General features: G+C 40.6%; 1 pseudogene across 1 annotated transcript in view; it reads right to left on the reverse strand.

The window, feature by feature from the left end:
* Positions 1–15,073, reverse strand: part of LOC308359829 (transmembrane protein 180-like) — a 30,945-nt pseudogene extending 15,872 nt beyond the window's left edge. The window contains exons 1-4 of the transcript in view: positions 14,906–15,073; positions 13,251–13,890; positions 8,170–8,324; positions 3,406–3,501 (exon numbers count right to left, since the gene is read on the reverse strand). The product of the transcript in view is annotated as a transmembrane protein 180-like (transcript). The remainder of the gene's footprint in view (positions 1–3,405; positions 3,502–8,169; positions 8,325–13,250; positions 13,891–14,905) is intronic.
* Between the last annotated feature and the right edge of the window lie 782 nt (positions 15,074–15,855).

A 15,855-nucleotide genomic window follows, 5' to 3' on the forward strand; every position in this document is an offset into this window, starting at 1 on the left:
GGAGGAGAAAGAGAAGAAAAGGCAAGAAAAGGGGGAGGAGGAGAAAGAAAAAGAAAGGGAAGAAAGATGAGGCAAGAGAATTGGAGGAGGTCTGATTTGATGGGAAGAACTTGGGTTTCACTCCCAGTCCTTCAATCTGATGGTTATATTATCTTGGGAAGGTTAACCCTCTCATGAGTTTTAGTTTCTTCAAAATGAGGATAATTATGGTCATATGATAATATCGTAATACAATTATTGTCTGTCTCCCCCACTGGGCTGTCAGTGCCACAGCGTAAGGGCTACATCTGTTTTGGGTCATTGTATTAAGTTCTTTTTTTTTTTTTTTTAAGGTTTTATTCATTTATTTGACAGAGAGAGAGAGAGGGAGAGAGCACAAGCAGGAGAAGTGGCAGGCAGAGGGAGAGGGAGAAGCAGGCTCCCAGCAGAGCAGGGAGCCCAACTCCGGGCTCAATCCCAAGACCCTGGGATCATGACCTGAGCTGAATGAAGGCAGTTGCTTAACCAACTGAGCCACCCAGGTGCCCCCGTTGTATTAAGTTCTTACCTAACTTGATCAGGACAATCCACGGTTGGCTAGAGAAAAACAATCCTTTTTAGAAGCAGAGATGTTAACTACTCTGTTTTAGGTGAAATGTACTCATTCATTGATCTTTTCTTTGGGTTTTTTTTCTTTGAGTATGGGCCCACAGGTGAAAGTACTGTACCATCTTTCTTCCAAGGACAGTATCCGTATTACATGATCTACAGTTTCTACTGCCAGTTATAGAGAGAACCTAAGGTTGTTTACAAGGCAATCTGAGTCCACAATAGCTTTAGGTTTTTAATGCTTTCCCCCAAGACATTTATAGCTCTCATCACATCAGATCTGAGAGGTTTTGTTTTTTTTTTTTTACATCTTACCTTTGTCAAATCTTTATAAAACATTCAACTTAGTTTTCATAGAAATAACTTTTATCTCACCCTTATAGTTCCTAAGCAATTAAATACTGTCATTGTAATAACATTTGCAGCTGACATTAATAGATTTGAAACAAAAAGTACTAATTCTCGTTAAGGATACAACTTATTTTTTTTTAAAGATTTTATTTATTTATTTGACACAGAGATCACAAGTAGGCAGAGAGGCTGGTAGAGCAGAGAGCTGAGCAGAGAGCCCGATGCGGGGCTCGATTCCAGGACCCTGAGACCACAACCTGAGCTGAAGGCAGAGGTTTTAACCCACTGAGCCACCCAGGCGCCCCCAACTTATTTTTTTATGAAGACTTTACTTATTTGTCAGAGAGAGCACATAAGCAGGCGGAGTGGCAGGCAGAGGCAGAGGGAGAAGCAGGCTGAGCAAGGAGTCCAAAGCGGGACTCAATCCCAGGACCCCAGGATCATAAAGTAAGGGTACAACTTATGCCACCAGAAAAGGCACAGGTATTCTCCAGATTAGCCACTTGTCAAAAGCCTGCAACACGCCATGTACATAGAGTGTGTTTTCGGAGCACCTGGCTGGCTCAGTTGGAGGAGCATGCAAGTCTTGATCTCAGGGTTGCGAGTTTGAGCCCCATATTGGGTGCAGAGATGACTTTAAAAGTTAAAGGGGCACCTGGGTGGCTCAGTTCGTTGAGCGTCCAAATCCTGGTTTTGGCTCAGGTCATGATCTCAGGGTTGTCAGATCAAGCTCCACATTGGGCTCTGCACTCAGCATGAAGTCCACTAAAGAGTCTTTCTCCCTCTGCTCACTACCCTGCCCCTGCTTGTGTGCCCTTCCTCTAAAATAAATAAATAGATAAATAAATAAATAAATAAAATCTTTTTTAAAAATTAAAAATTAAAAAAAAAAAGAGGAGAGTGTATTTTAGAGGGATCTATTACAAGGCCTCCTATATTGTATCTCCAGCGTTTACCACAATGCCTGACACATTCGGAGGCAAAATCAGTACATATTTAAATATCTACCACACAAGGCTGGGGTGATACTTGAATGAGCAAGAGCCATATAATGCTTGTACACATTGGCATGTGGTAAATGTTGGTGCTCTTTTCTTCCCAACTGTTTGAGACATTTTATTTACTTGTTTCCAGTCTCATTCAAAAAGAATTTGAGAGGGGCGCCTGGGTGGCTCAGTCGGTTAAGTGTCTGCCTTCTGCTTAGCTCATGATCCCAGGGTCCTGGGATGGAGCCCCAAGCTGAGCTTCCTGCTCAGCGGGGAGTCTGGTTCTCCCTCTGCTGTTCCCCCTGCTTCTGCTGTCTCTCTCTCTCTCTCTCTGGCAAATAAATACATAAATAAGTAAATATTTTTTAAAAGAATTTGAGACTTGTAAGGTATCTTCTGAAGTTTCTTCTTATGCAATTACTCATTTTTTTTTTTTTTTAGTGGGGTGGGGAGTAGAGGGAGGGAACCATTTTTTAAAGATTTTTATTTTTATTTTTATTTTGACAGACAGAGATCCCAAGTAGGCAGAGAGGCAGACAGTGAGAGAGGGGGAAGCAGGCTCCCTGCTGAGCAGAGAGCCTGATGCGGGGCTCGATCCCAGGACCCTGAGATCATGACCTGAGCCAAAGGCAGAGGCTTAACCCACTGAGCCACCCAGGCACCCCTAAATTACTCATTTAAAAAAAGTGATTTGAGCCAGTCACTTTTCTAGACACTGGTGAAAACATGGTCCTGCTCTGGAAGGAACTCACCATCTTGCTTATCAGCCCAAACATAACTTAGTAACAAAACCCTGAAACAGAAAGGAATTATATAAAGCTGGGTTGGCAAAGCTTTCCTCAATATAAATTTCATTAAAAAAAAAAAAAGAGGCCATGCAGTCTGAATGTTTCCACAGAGTTGATAAAGGATATACCTGTGTTAAAATAACACGTTCCTCTCTCATCTGTAAAAAAAGGGCACATGTCAGAAAACATTTACCAACCAAGTGAATTTTATAGCTTAAAACCAGACCAAAGAACAAAACCTCTCACCAGCAGCAGCTTATGACTTTTCAAGTAAAACAGGATAAGGCGGACCTTTTTTTTTGTTTTTAATCTTAATTCTTACAATGTCACAGAGCAAAAGCCACTTTGCCTTAACATCCAGGGCACTAAGTGATATTGCAATAGGTAGAACATAAAGCTACCTGAGATTTCACTCTGGTTTCTGAGACCTGATCCTGTTGTAGCATCGGCTGTGTGAACCTAAGGGATAAAAAAATTAGGATGTCCTTCAAAAGCAAGGGAAAGTTGCCCCGGGGCAAACTATCATGAATATCCTATTATGTTCTGTTCTCTAATTCCCAATGATGCCTCTTATGATTGTCTTTTAGATACGTGATGGGTAGTGGCAATATAACAGGCAGACTCTGATAGGTCCTGCCTCCATGTGATATTCTAATATGTGATATAGCTAATATTTGAATAAATGTACTTACTGCCGATTGAACTTCAGGAAATCTGCATCCACCATGTCAGCTAGGGGCAGGTTAAAGAAGCAAAAAAAAAAAAAAAAAAAAACTTGCACAATCACCCTAGAAGCCATTTTAAAATATACATATAAAATATGCATATAACTAGGAGGCAAAGATTTTGTTTTAAAAAAACATCAAATGAACGTTGAAAATTTGTTAGAAAGAAAAATGAAATAATGTAGTTCAGTCTGACTCTTGAACAATATGGGGCTTTGGGGTGCCGACCCCCCCAGGCAGTGGAAAATTCACATATACCTTTTGCCTCCCCCAAAACTTAATTACTAAGAGCCTATTGTTGACTGGAAGTCTTACCAATATCACAAAACAGTTAACACATATTCTGTGTATTATATGTATTATATACTATATTCTTAAAATAAGCTAGAAAAAAGAAAGTGTTAATTAAAAAAATCATCATGGGGTGCCTGGGCGGCTGAGTCAGTTAAGCATCTGCCTTCAGCTCAGGTCATGATCCCAGGGTCCTGGGATCGAGCCCCCCATCGGGCTCCCTGCTCCATGGGAAGCCTGCTTCTCCCTCTCCTCCCTAATTGTGCTCTCTCACTATCTCTGTCTCTCTCTCAAATAAATAAATAAATAAAATCTTTTTAAAAAATAAAGTCATCAGAAGGAAGAGAAAATACATTTAGAGTACTGTACTATATTTATTCAAAAAAGTCCTCCTATAAGTGGACCTGTACTGTTCAAACTTGTGTTGTGCAAGGGTCTGCTATACTATAAACATAAAGATATTAGGCACACCTTTCTATCCTTATCTATGAATATATAATTCTCTCTCTTTTTTAAGATTTTATTTATTTATTTGACAGAGAGAGATCACAAGCAGGCAGAGAGAGAGAGGGAAGCAGGCTCCCAGCTGAGCAGAGAGCCCGACTCGGGGCTTGATCCTAGGACCCCGGGACCACGACCCAAGCCGAAGGCAGAGGCTTTAACCCACTGAGCCACCCAGGAGCCCCTATAATTCTCTTTTAAAAATGAAATAACTGGGGCGCCTCAGTTGGCTAAGCATCTGCCTTTGGCTCATGTCATGATCCCAGGCTTCTGGGATCGAGTCCCACATGGGGCTCCCTGCTCAGTGAGGAGTCAGCTTCTCCCTTTTCTGCTCCCTCCTCTTGTGCTTTCTCTCTCTCTCTGTGTCAAATAAATAAATAAAATCTTTTTAAAAAATAAAAATAAATAAGTATGAAATAACTATTGTTGCTTGGGATTTTAAAAAATGGGTTTTTTGTTTTTTAGTTTTTAAATTCCAGTGAGCTAACATACAGTGTAATTAATATTAGTTTGGGTATATAATTTAGTGATTCAACACTTCCACACAACCCCTGGTGCTCATCACAGCAAGTGTCTTCCTCCTCCATCCCCATTCAACTCCCCTCCCCGATCTACCCCCAACCATCACTTGTTCTCTACAGTTAAGTCTGCTTTTTAAAAATGGTTTTTAGGGGCGCCTGGGTGGCTCAGTGGGTTAAAGCCTCTGCCTTTGGCTCAGGTCATGATCTCAGGGTCTTGGGATTGAGCCCCGCATCGGGCTCTCTGCTCAGCAAGGAGCCTGCTTCCCTCTCTCTCTGCCTGTCTCTCTGCCTACTTGTGATCTCTGTCTGTCAAATAAATAAATAAAAATCTTTAAAAAATGGTTTTTATGCTTTTTCTTCATCCCCAAATTACTACCTTCTCATTTAATCTGATTAAACTATGGGCAGATTCTGAAGAACAAAACAGGCCAGGGAAATTAATCAGATATTTTTCTCTTGATATCAAGAATAGGATAAATTAAGAACTATAAAAGAACATATAACATTTTAATTATGATAGGAGAATGAAAATGGGGGAATAGTTTAAGTAAAAAAAAAAAGACAAAAAATCTTCATTCTATAAATGAAACAAGATGGGATCAGGAGGGACACAAACCACAAGAGACTCTTAATCTCACAAAACAAACAGGGTTGCCGGGGGGAGGGGGGAAGGGAGAGGGCGGTGGGGTTATGGACATTGGGGAAGGTATGTGCTATGAAGTGTGTAAATCTGGAGATTCACAGACCTGTACCCCTGGGGCTAATAATACATTATATGTTAATTTTTAAAAAAATCTTCATTCTAAAAATCACTATAAAAATGTCATTTTAAGGGGGTGCCTGTCTGGCTCAGTCAGTAGAGCATGCCACTCTTGATCTCAGGATTGTGACTTCAAGCCTCATGTTGGGTGTAGAGTTTACTTAAAAAATAAAATCTTAAAAAAATGTCATTTTAAATATGATATAGGCAGGGCCACCATTATATACTTATAGAATAGTTACCTATATGAGGTTCTAATGTCATGAAATTCTGTAGCAATTCAATCCTTTGAGTGTTATTCTACTCTCCACTACCAATTTATTCAAAATACAAATAAATCTTCATGAAAAATTTCTCAAATTGTTCCAGCAGCGACCTGGGGTAGGATTATTCATTTATCCACCCAAAACACATTTTCTAATGATCAACTACTTGTAGGAACTGAAGTAGATAATGGGGCCAGGGCAATAAAAGAGTAGATCCTACTCACAATAAGCTCAGTCCAGTGGAGGCCACAGACAGTCACAGGCAGGGGGGTAAACCCTACAGCACAGATAAGCAGAGGGCATGGGAGTCGTGTAGGAGGCAGCCCTAAAGCAGATGAGGACAGAGAAGCACATCAGAGAAGCACATCCCTGAGCTGTAGCCTTCAGAAACACCAGGAGAGAGCCAGGCAGGAAATGGTGAACAGCTTTCAGGGCACAGAATGCTGCATGTTGACATGAGGTATTTGAACTGGGAACTACAAAGGATTCCTTTTGGTGTGGAGTACAGTGACACTGGAAGAGTAATAAAAAATGAGGATGAACATGTAAACAGCGACTATATAACAAAAGACCTCATGTGTCATCATTTGGACTCTATCTTGAAAGCAATGAAAAGCCACTTAAGATTGTCAAGCCAAGGAATGCCCTGTTCTTCTAGGAGCAGTGTGGACAAAGGGGTTGGAGGGACTGGAGACTACAGACAACGGGACCATCTGGGAGGCCATCTACTACTCTACGTAAGAGATGATGCGGACCTGAGCTAAAGGGATGGCAATGGGAGCAGAGAAGGAAGGGATTCGGGACATATTGGAAAATAAAACTACTAATAAACTGATAGCTTATTGATTGTAGGAGACAAAGAAGAAAGGAAAAGACAAAGACAAAGTCACTGACTTGGATGCCTAGGCAGACTGTAGAGCCATTTCCCAAGATGGGGACAAAGGCAAAGAACATGTTTTGGGGGCAAGATCCTTATTTGACAGCAGCATTTACTAAATGATGCACATTAATAGGTTAAAAAGAGGAATTTTACTACACAATCTAATGTATGAAATAACTTCAAAAAAGAAGCTGTGAAGAGTGCCTCGGTGGCTCAGACGGTTAAGTGTCTGACTCTAGGTTTCAGCTCGGGTCATGATCTCAGGGTCCTGAGATTGAGCCCTGTGTCAGGCTCTGTGCTGGGCATGGAGCCAGTTTAAGATTCTCTCTCTCCCTCTGCCCCTGCCACCTCTAAAAAAAAAAAAAAAAATTGCAGGGACACCTGGATGGCTCAGGCTTGGGCCATGATTCCAGGGTCATGTGACTGAGTCCCATATCAGGCTCCTTGTTCAGCTGGGAGCTTGCTTCTCCCTCTACCTGTTGCTCCCCCTGCTTGTGCGCTCTCTCTCTTCCAAAAAAATAAATAAAATCTTTTTTTTCTTTTTTTAGAATTCTTTGTTCTTTTTTTTATTTTTTTTTAAGATTTTATTTATTTGGGGCTCCTGGGTGGCTCAGTTGGTTAAGCGACTGCCTCGGGCTCGGGCCATGGTCTCAGAGTCCTGGGATCGAGCCCTGTGTCAGCAGGCAGCCTGCTTCTCCCTTCTCCCTCTGCCTGCTATTCTGCCTGCTTGTGCTCTCTCTCTCTCCGTCAAATAAATAAATAAATAATTTAAAAAATATTTTAGAGAGAGGGAGAAGCAGGCTCTCCACTGTGGGGCTCAATCCCAGGACCCTGGGATCATGACCTGGGCCAGGCAGCAGCCTAACTGATTGAGTGGCCTAACCGACTAAGCCACCGGGGCGCCCCAATAAAATCTTTTAAAACAAAAAAAGCAGGGGCGCCTGAGTGGCTCAGTGGGTTAAAGCCTCTGCCTTCGGCTCGGGTCATGATTCCAGGGTCCTGGGATCGAGCCCGCATCGGGCTCTCTGCTCCGCAGGGAGTCTGCTTCCCTTCCTCTCTCTCTGCCTGCCTCTCTGCCTACTTGTGATCTCTGTCTGTCAAATAAATAAATAAAATCTTTTTTTTAACTATTTTTTTTAAGATTTTATTTATTTACTTGACAGACAGAGAGCAAGAGAGATCACAAGTAGGCAGAGAGGCAGGCAGAGAGAGAGGAAGGGAAGCAGACTCCCTGCAGAGCAGAGAACCCGATGTGGGGCTCGATCCCAACACCGTGAGATCATGACCTGGGCCGAAGGCAGAGGCTTTAACCCACTGAGCCACCCAGGCGCCCCTAAAATCTTAAAAAAAAAAGAAAAGCTGCTGTGAACATTCAGACCGTTTGGCAGAAAGGTACACTAACTGCCTAGAAATGAATATTCAACACAATTCAGATAAAAAATGTTTCACTCCTTGAAAAAGTGAATGGCAAGACCTAGTGTAATTTGGGGATTGGCACAGGCACTTACTTACATGATAATAGAGAGATAAAGAGCCAAAAAGTAATAATATTGTTGTCCAAGAAATAACAGGACAATGGAGGCTGCTCCTTCTAGGTAGTAAGAAATTAAGATAGTTTTATAATAACCAAACTTCTTCTGCCAGGACTGACTGATAAGTACAAGGCACTGAAATGGTGACATAGTGTTAAGATGAAACACCATGAATCAGGCGTACTCTTGCTGATGACAAAGTAAATGTTCTCAGCAAAAAAATAAATTTGCTTCTGAATTGTAGTATCAGTCGAAACGCACAAGTAATATTGTCTATTGTGACCAGAAATGCTATTACTCATATATATCCATAAAAATGGACTAAGGATAGTAATATTCCATAATAACAAAGGAACAGCCATTATCTCCTATAAAACAAACAAACCCGAAAAAGGTTTCCTACATTTTCATTTTCACACTAATATGAAGATATTTTACTAAAACCAACCATATGAAAGAATCCATTGCTTAGAAACGATCAGTATGGGACACCTGGGTGGCTCAGTCTGTTCAGTGTCTGGCTTTTGATTTCTGCTCAGGTCATGATCTCTAGATGGAACCCCGCGATGGGCTCCACACTCAGTGGGCAGTCTACATCCCCTCTCCCTCTCTCTTTGCCCCTCCCCCACACCACTTGCACACTCTCTCTAAAATAAACAAGTAAATCCTTAAAAAGAGAGAGAAAGAAACAATAAGCATTGCTTTACGGTGATGCGAATCTAAAAAATCTAATATAAATCCAGATTTGAAGATTTGGGGTTAAAGCCCAGAATTCACTCAGCATACAGTAGATAAAACAAATATTTATTGAATAAGTGAATATGTATTTCACTATCATTCTTACTGTAATATAGGTGAAATGTACTTTTTAATCCTAAAATCAGTACCATAAACAATAGTTTATGATTCTATCCACATTTTTTGGGGTTTTGTTTCTTGCCTAATCTTACATATTTTCATAATTCTAATAGGCTCATGTTGAGAGCTCAGACTTAACATTTTTTTCTGCATTTCAAGCTATCATTGAAAAAGTTCATTGTTCTAGATTGAAAAGTTTGTGCTAAATATATGTATGTACATTAACAAAGATCAGAAGATATTCTTTGTTTCCAATTAAAAAGTACATTGTTGGGGTGCCTGGGTGGCTCAGTGGGTTAAAGCCTCTGCCTTCGGCTCAGGTCATGATCCCAGGGTCCTGGGATCAAGCCCCGCATCGGGCTCTCTGCTCAGCGGGGAGCCTGCTTCCTCCTCTCTCTCTGCCTACCTCTCTGCCTACTTGTGATCTCTGTCTGTCAAATAAATAAATAAAATCTTAAAAAAAAAAAAGAGTACATTGTTTAGCCCTGAAAAGTTTTCATTAACCAAATGCACATATATTACTCGAAAACTTTGAGAGATGTAAGTAGAATAGAAATGTACTGTAATAAACAAAAGTGTTTTTTCCCCCTGACTAACTTTTTGGCTTACTTCTCTACTTTCAAGGAACAAGAGCTCATTTTCTAGATACTAAAGACAATGAACAGCTCAATAACTGATGTGATCCAAGTTATTTCTTAGAGTTCTGTAAGAGAAAATACATAGAACACTCCAGCAAGTCCCATTATAGTCCTCCCTGTAAGAATAATATTCTAGGAGCACCTGGGTGGCTCAGTAGGTTAAAGCCTCTGCCTTCGGCTCAGGTCATGATCCCAGGGTCCTGGGATGGAGCCCCGCATCGGGCTCTCTGCTCAGTAGGGAGCCTGCTTCCTCCCTCTCTCTCTGTCTGCCTCTCTGCCTACCTGTGAGCTCTGTCTATCAAATAAATAAATAAAATATCTTTAAAAGAATAATATTGTAAAATCACACATTTCCACATATTGGAATGAAGCCTCTTGTTCTCAGTCTCTAATGCATGAATACATAAAACACAAGAAATTATAATAATGTAAGAAATATGTGACAGAGTGGAAAGGGCAAGATTTTGAAATCAGATGTCCCTTGGTTTGAATCCAGCTTTGCCACTTTACCAGCTGTGTGATCACAGCTTTATTTAAGGGACTTTATTTTAAGGGACATTTCCTCCAATGAACACACTCTGTGTGTCTCTGCCTCTCACCGTCTCTCTGTCTCTGTCTCTCTCTCTCATCTAGCACACACTCAACATATAAGCTACTCAATTGCTAGCTATTATTATAATATCCAATGTATAAAAAGATATGAGCCAATGATATAAATGATAAAAATGATGGGAGAGACTGCTTTTTCACTTACTAAAATAAAGTCTTCTACAAACTGAGAGTTTTGGCTCTCCACTCGTGTTTATTGAGTAGGAGTTTGTGAACAGTGTGTCTCAGCATAAGTGTTGGCAAACCTATGCCAAAGAAGCCTAAAACAAAACAGATAAAGTCAGTGTGTTCTTGCAGTGGAAATCTAGTAAAATACTTGGCGTAATTGAGTCTTAATAAAAAAAAAAACAACCTAACATTTCTAGAGGGTTTAGTTTGTGCCAGGAACCATTGTAAGTACTTTGTATATTTTGAGTCACTTAATCCTCATAATAATTCTATTCATTAGGCACTATTTTTATTCTCATGTTGCAGATGAGGAAACAGAGGCACAGAATGGTTGAGTAACTTACCCAGGGTCACACAGCTAGTAAGAGGGGCGTGGAACTCCTCTCTGGCAGACTCCACGCTCTTAACCCATTTACTGTCCTGCCTCTCTGAGGGGAATGAGGTGTGGAAGAGTCACAGAGAGAGAAAACATGAGTAGGGGGGAGGGGCAGAGAAGAAAAGAGAATCCCAAATAGATTCTACACCTGGCACGGAGCCCAGCGTGGGGCTCCATCTCACGACCCTGAGATCATGACCTGAGCCGAAAGCAAGAGTTGGATTCTTAACTGAGCCACTCAGGCACCCCAAACTACACATTTTAAACAGGTGAATTGTATGGTGTATGTGAATTACATCGCAATGAAGCTGTGAAAAAAAATCTATCTATTTTATTATTTTTTATGTATTATTATTATTTTTTTAATTTTAGGTAGGCTCCACACCCAACATGTGGCTTGAACTCATAACACGGAGATCAAGAGTCACATGCTCTACCAACTGAGCCAGCCAGGAACCCCGACTCTTTTTTTTTTTTTAAGATTTTATGTATTTATTTGATAGACAGAGATCACAAGTAGGCAGAGAGGCAGATGGAGAGAGAGGGGAAGCAGGCTCCCTGCAGAGCAGAGAGCCCAGTGCGGGGCTCCATCCCAGGACCCTGAGATCACGACCCCAGCTGAAGGCAGAGGCTTAACCCACTGAGCCACCCAGGCGCCCCTACTCTTTTTATTTTTAACATAAGAGTTTAACAAACTTTTTTCTTTCACTTCGAGGAGATACTCTAGGCAAGTACATGACTAAAAGTGAGAAGATATATATTATAGATATGCTTATATTAAAATGTACATATGTCTTAGAATCTGATAACACAGATAAGAGCACAAACAGTTTCCCATTCTGGGTCATTGAACATAGGAGCAAACAGCTTGACAGACTTCCAACTGTCCTGAAGGAATAGCATCATTTCTCTATGCACACCTAGTACCTGGGACTATTCTGATAAGCTAAAAATGATACTCTATTTGGTCCACTCTGCTAAGTAAACCATGTAAATACAGTACATTTTAGAGACAGAATCTAAAAGTGTATAGCTCTAAAGGCAGATGCTTCTGAACCTCCCTTTTCTCATCTGTAAGGACAAGATGAGTCTTTCCCTTGAAGGGGATTGTTGTGAGGATTCCATGAGATAACATGAGCAATGGGCTTGGCATGGTTCATGACCCACAGTAAGCACCCAATGGGACTTACCATTATTATGGTATATACAGTAACCAAGTCATGACAAAGGCCTCAAGCTAATCTTCGAAAACACAAACGGTATCCTGTGTCCTTTGCATAAGAAAGTGTGGCGACACTTAAAAATATTTTAGAACTATTTCTATCCCACATGGTTTAAATATTTTTGAAACCATGTAAACACGTAAATGAAGTAAAAACTCTTCTGTCTAGAATGGCTTATTCTCTGAAGAGGAGAACGAATTTTACTTATTTAATTAGGAAAATCGGAAAAACCCGTATCATAGGCTAGGTTAAGTCATATTTTGGGGTGACATATTTAGGTGAAGGAAAGCAATATGATTCATCAGCTCTCCAAATGGAGTTTAAAAAACCCCAGCAGGCTGGTAGACTTTTTGAAGCAGGACGTGCCCTTTCCAGTAATGGTCATGAGCATGGAATTTTAATAACATTCTGGAATTCCAGGACTCGGTCTTTCAGCCAAGTATTTTGAAAGCTTGTTTCAAGAATCCTTGATCAAGTAACCCTCTTACTTATAATGGTTACAGGAAGGTTAAATGTATTGGTAAAGCAAACCGGCCGTTTATTTCCTGCCATACCTCTGCTACGGTTTAAGTGAGAAAGCTCAGAACAAAATTCAAAAGCTAAAAGGTTGCAAATAACATAGGTTCGCTTTTTTCTTTTCATTTCTTGTTTCCATCATGTTTCTACAGCATCTTACATAACACCTGGGGCTCTGAATCTTTGGGTATCCCTCTCTGTCTCTCTCTCTTTTTAAAGATTTTATTTATTTATTTGACAGACAGAGATCACAAGTAGTCAGAGAGGCAGGCAGAGAGAGAAGCAGGTGAGAAGCAGGCTCCCTGCTGAGCAGAGAGCCCGATGCGGGGCTCGACCCCAGGACCCTGAGATCATGACCTTTAACCCGCTGAGCCACCCAGGCACCCCTCTCTCTCTTTTTTCTAATTGAAATACAGTTGACATACATGTTGTATTAGTGTCAGGTATACCACCTAGTGATTTCACAAGTCTCTATATTATGCTATGCTCACCCGCAAGTCTAGCTGCCATCTGTCACCTGACATTATTGCAATATCATTGACTCTATTGTCTTCAGGTCTCTTACAGTGTCATTTTGACAAACTGATGATACAATCAGGTTTTTAATTTCCTCAACTAGGTAAGAGTTAAGCATTTATCCCTAGGGGAAGTTACAGGGAGAGTCATCACATACCTGTGGGCAAATAAAGCCTGACCTACACATGAGACTGCTAATGGAAGAGGGGAGAACGTCCTTAGGAATGAGACTGTCGGCAAAGATCATCATGAAGTTATTGGAGAAGGTTAAACGGAAGACTTGGAAGAAATTCATTATCAGAAAAAGGCAAAAGTTTTGCTGGGTCAAGATCTGTCTCATCAATAGAGACCACGGAGGTCCAGGGGAGATCCTGCTCATTCTCTGAGAAAAGGTTTTCCTCGGGGCTTCTCTGGTAGGTTCCAAGTGATCACGTGGCACATGCCAGTGTAAAGGCTGGCCATGGCAAGAGTAGCCATGACCACAGCAACAGCCTGAAGATTGAGTAAAATTTCCACGTTACCGGAGAGGAGGCCACAGGAAAGGACACTGGTGGATCCTACCAGTGATGCCATTTGGCTAATTTTAATAAGCTGAAGGCGACTTTTGTTTCTTGTGAAAATCTCTGCAAACCTTCTTGATAGTATTTCCAAGGGAACCAAGGAAGCAGGAAGCCTATTAAATATAAAGGGGCACTGTATGGAACAGAACTGCGTGGACTGCAACAGCAGTCAGCCTCAGAGTTGTTGTGGAAATACCCAGTCAGGTCATTAAGAGTATGTCAGATCATTAAAATCATCTAGGAGAACAAAAAACAAACAAACAAACAACAACACAGGATTATTTTAGTGTGGTTTTTATTGATGAAAATGACTCCCAAACTTTTACTTAACGTGAAATAACCAAAACTATAAGGGGTGGGGGAGGCATGGGGGAGGCAAAAGTTCACTGCTTCCAGAACCAGTAGGGGGCGTACATCCTGTAATATCCTTAATCAAATCGGTTAATACCATTCCAAAAGCCAAGGCACATGAACTTTGTGTTTAGGCATTGTACAAATAGTTACATCAATTAATTTATTAAATCCTTAAAATGATCCTATGAAGTGGGTACTACAATTATCCCTACTTTACAAATGAAACTGAGGACCGTAGAAATTAATCAATTTGCCTAGCTAGTGACGACAGAGCCAGTATCTGAGCCAAGGCAGATGACCTCAGAATCTGTGCTTTCAATTGTTATGTTAGACTTCTTCTCTATAAGGCACACAAGGCCATGTCTCTACAGAGAATGATGGCTTGTATATATACCATGGCATAGTTTTACATAATTCCATTAGGGAAGGTTAAAATATCAATGTTTGCTATTGCAAAATGCCAAACAATACTAAGTAAGTCAAGTTTGTTGTTGGTGGTAATAAATGAGTAATATTATAAAATATAAGGGTTTTAACACCATTAACTCTATCCACCCTGACCACATAATTGGTAATGAGCTACAACCCAATTTGTGATTACCACAGACCGTCTCAAGACATAGAATATCTTAATAATAATTCTAATTGTTCCATATAAGTGAATTTTCCAGATAACCAAAGCTTTCCCTTTAAACTCTAAAGCTTTTATGTTTTAAGTGGCAATCTTTTTAAAAGTTTCTTTGCCCTCGAACAGAGGATTTGGACATGGATAACATTTTCTTGAAAAGACAGCTGTGTGAAGACTCAGCTCTTTGGAAAATCATAATAATCCCCTGTGAGGAAGGAGAAACCCTGAAACTCTGTCCTAGGTGATAGGATAATGAGGGCTCCATCTCACTTGGGCTTGGTAAAAGGCCACTTCTGAAATCTTGTACAGATATAAAAAAAGGTTCACATAGTAGAAACTGAAGACAGAATTTAGCGTTTCAGTCCTTAATGTTAGCATAGAATATGCCCAAGCAATGGGTTTGATCCTTAAAAGTATCATTTTTCATGCAAAGGAATTCTTCTTCCTTTTGTTAAAAAAAAAAAAAAAGGAAAATGGGGTTAAAATTCACTGTTTGCATACAATACATGATGGGTGGCAAAATTCCACTGAACACTAATTTAATTTTAGTTAAGTAAAAATCTAAAACCACTAGCTGTCACCAGATTCAGCATTTTACTTTCTTTCTTTCTTTTTTTTTTTTTTTTTAGGATTTTATTTATTTATTTGACAGACAGAGATCACAAGTAGGCAGAGAGGCAGGCAGAGAGAGAAGGGGAAGCAGGCTCCCTGCCAAGCAGAGGATGTGGGGCTCGATCCCAGGACTCTGGGATCATGACCTGAGCCAAAGGCAGAGGCTTTAACCCACTGAGCCACCCAGGTGCCCCTCAGCATTTTACTTTCTTAACCATTCGCTCAGCATTTTTTTGAGAAGTTGCTAGGGACCCTAATTTGCATAAAGTGTAACTCACTTGCATATGTATATATATATTTAAAATTTTTAGTTATCCCTAAAACCCAACACGGGGCTCAAACCCAAGACCCCAAGATCAAGAGTCACACACTCCTCCAACTGAGCCGGACAGGAGCCCCTACTTGAACATATTTTTAATAACTCTTCCAAGTTATAAAAGTGAGATTTACCCATGAGTTTGGATATGCTTAACTAGGGGCCAAGGAGATGTGTCTATGGCATTATCATCCTCCCTGCTTTGGAGGGTGCAACAGAAAGGGAACAATGAAATGACATCCTTTAGCTAAAGTCAGACAGAAGGAATAGAGTCTTTCTTCTTAGTATAAAG

This window comes from Martes martes (assembly GCF_963455335.1).
Source record: "Martes martes genome assembly, contig: SUPER_18_unloc_1, whole genome shotgun sequence".
In the NCBI taxonomy this organism is placed as follows: Eukaryota; Metazoa; Chordata; class Mammalia; order Carnivora; family Mustelidae; genus Martes; species Martes martes.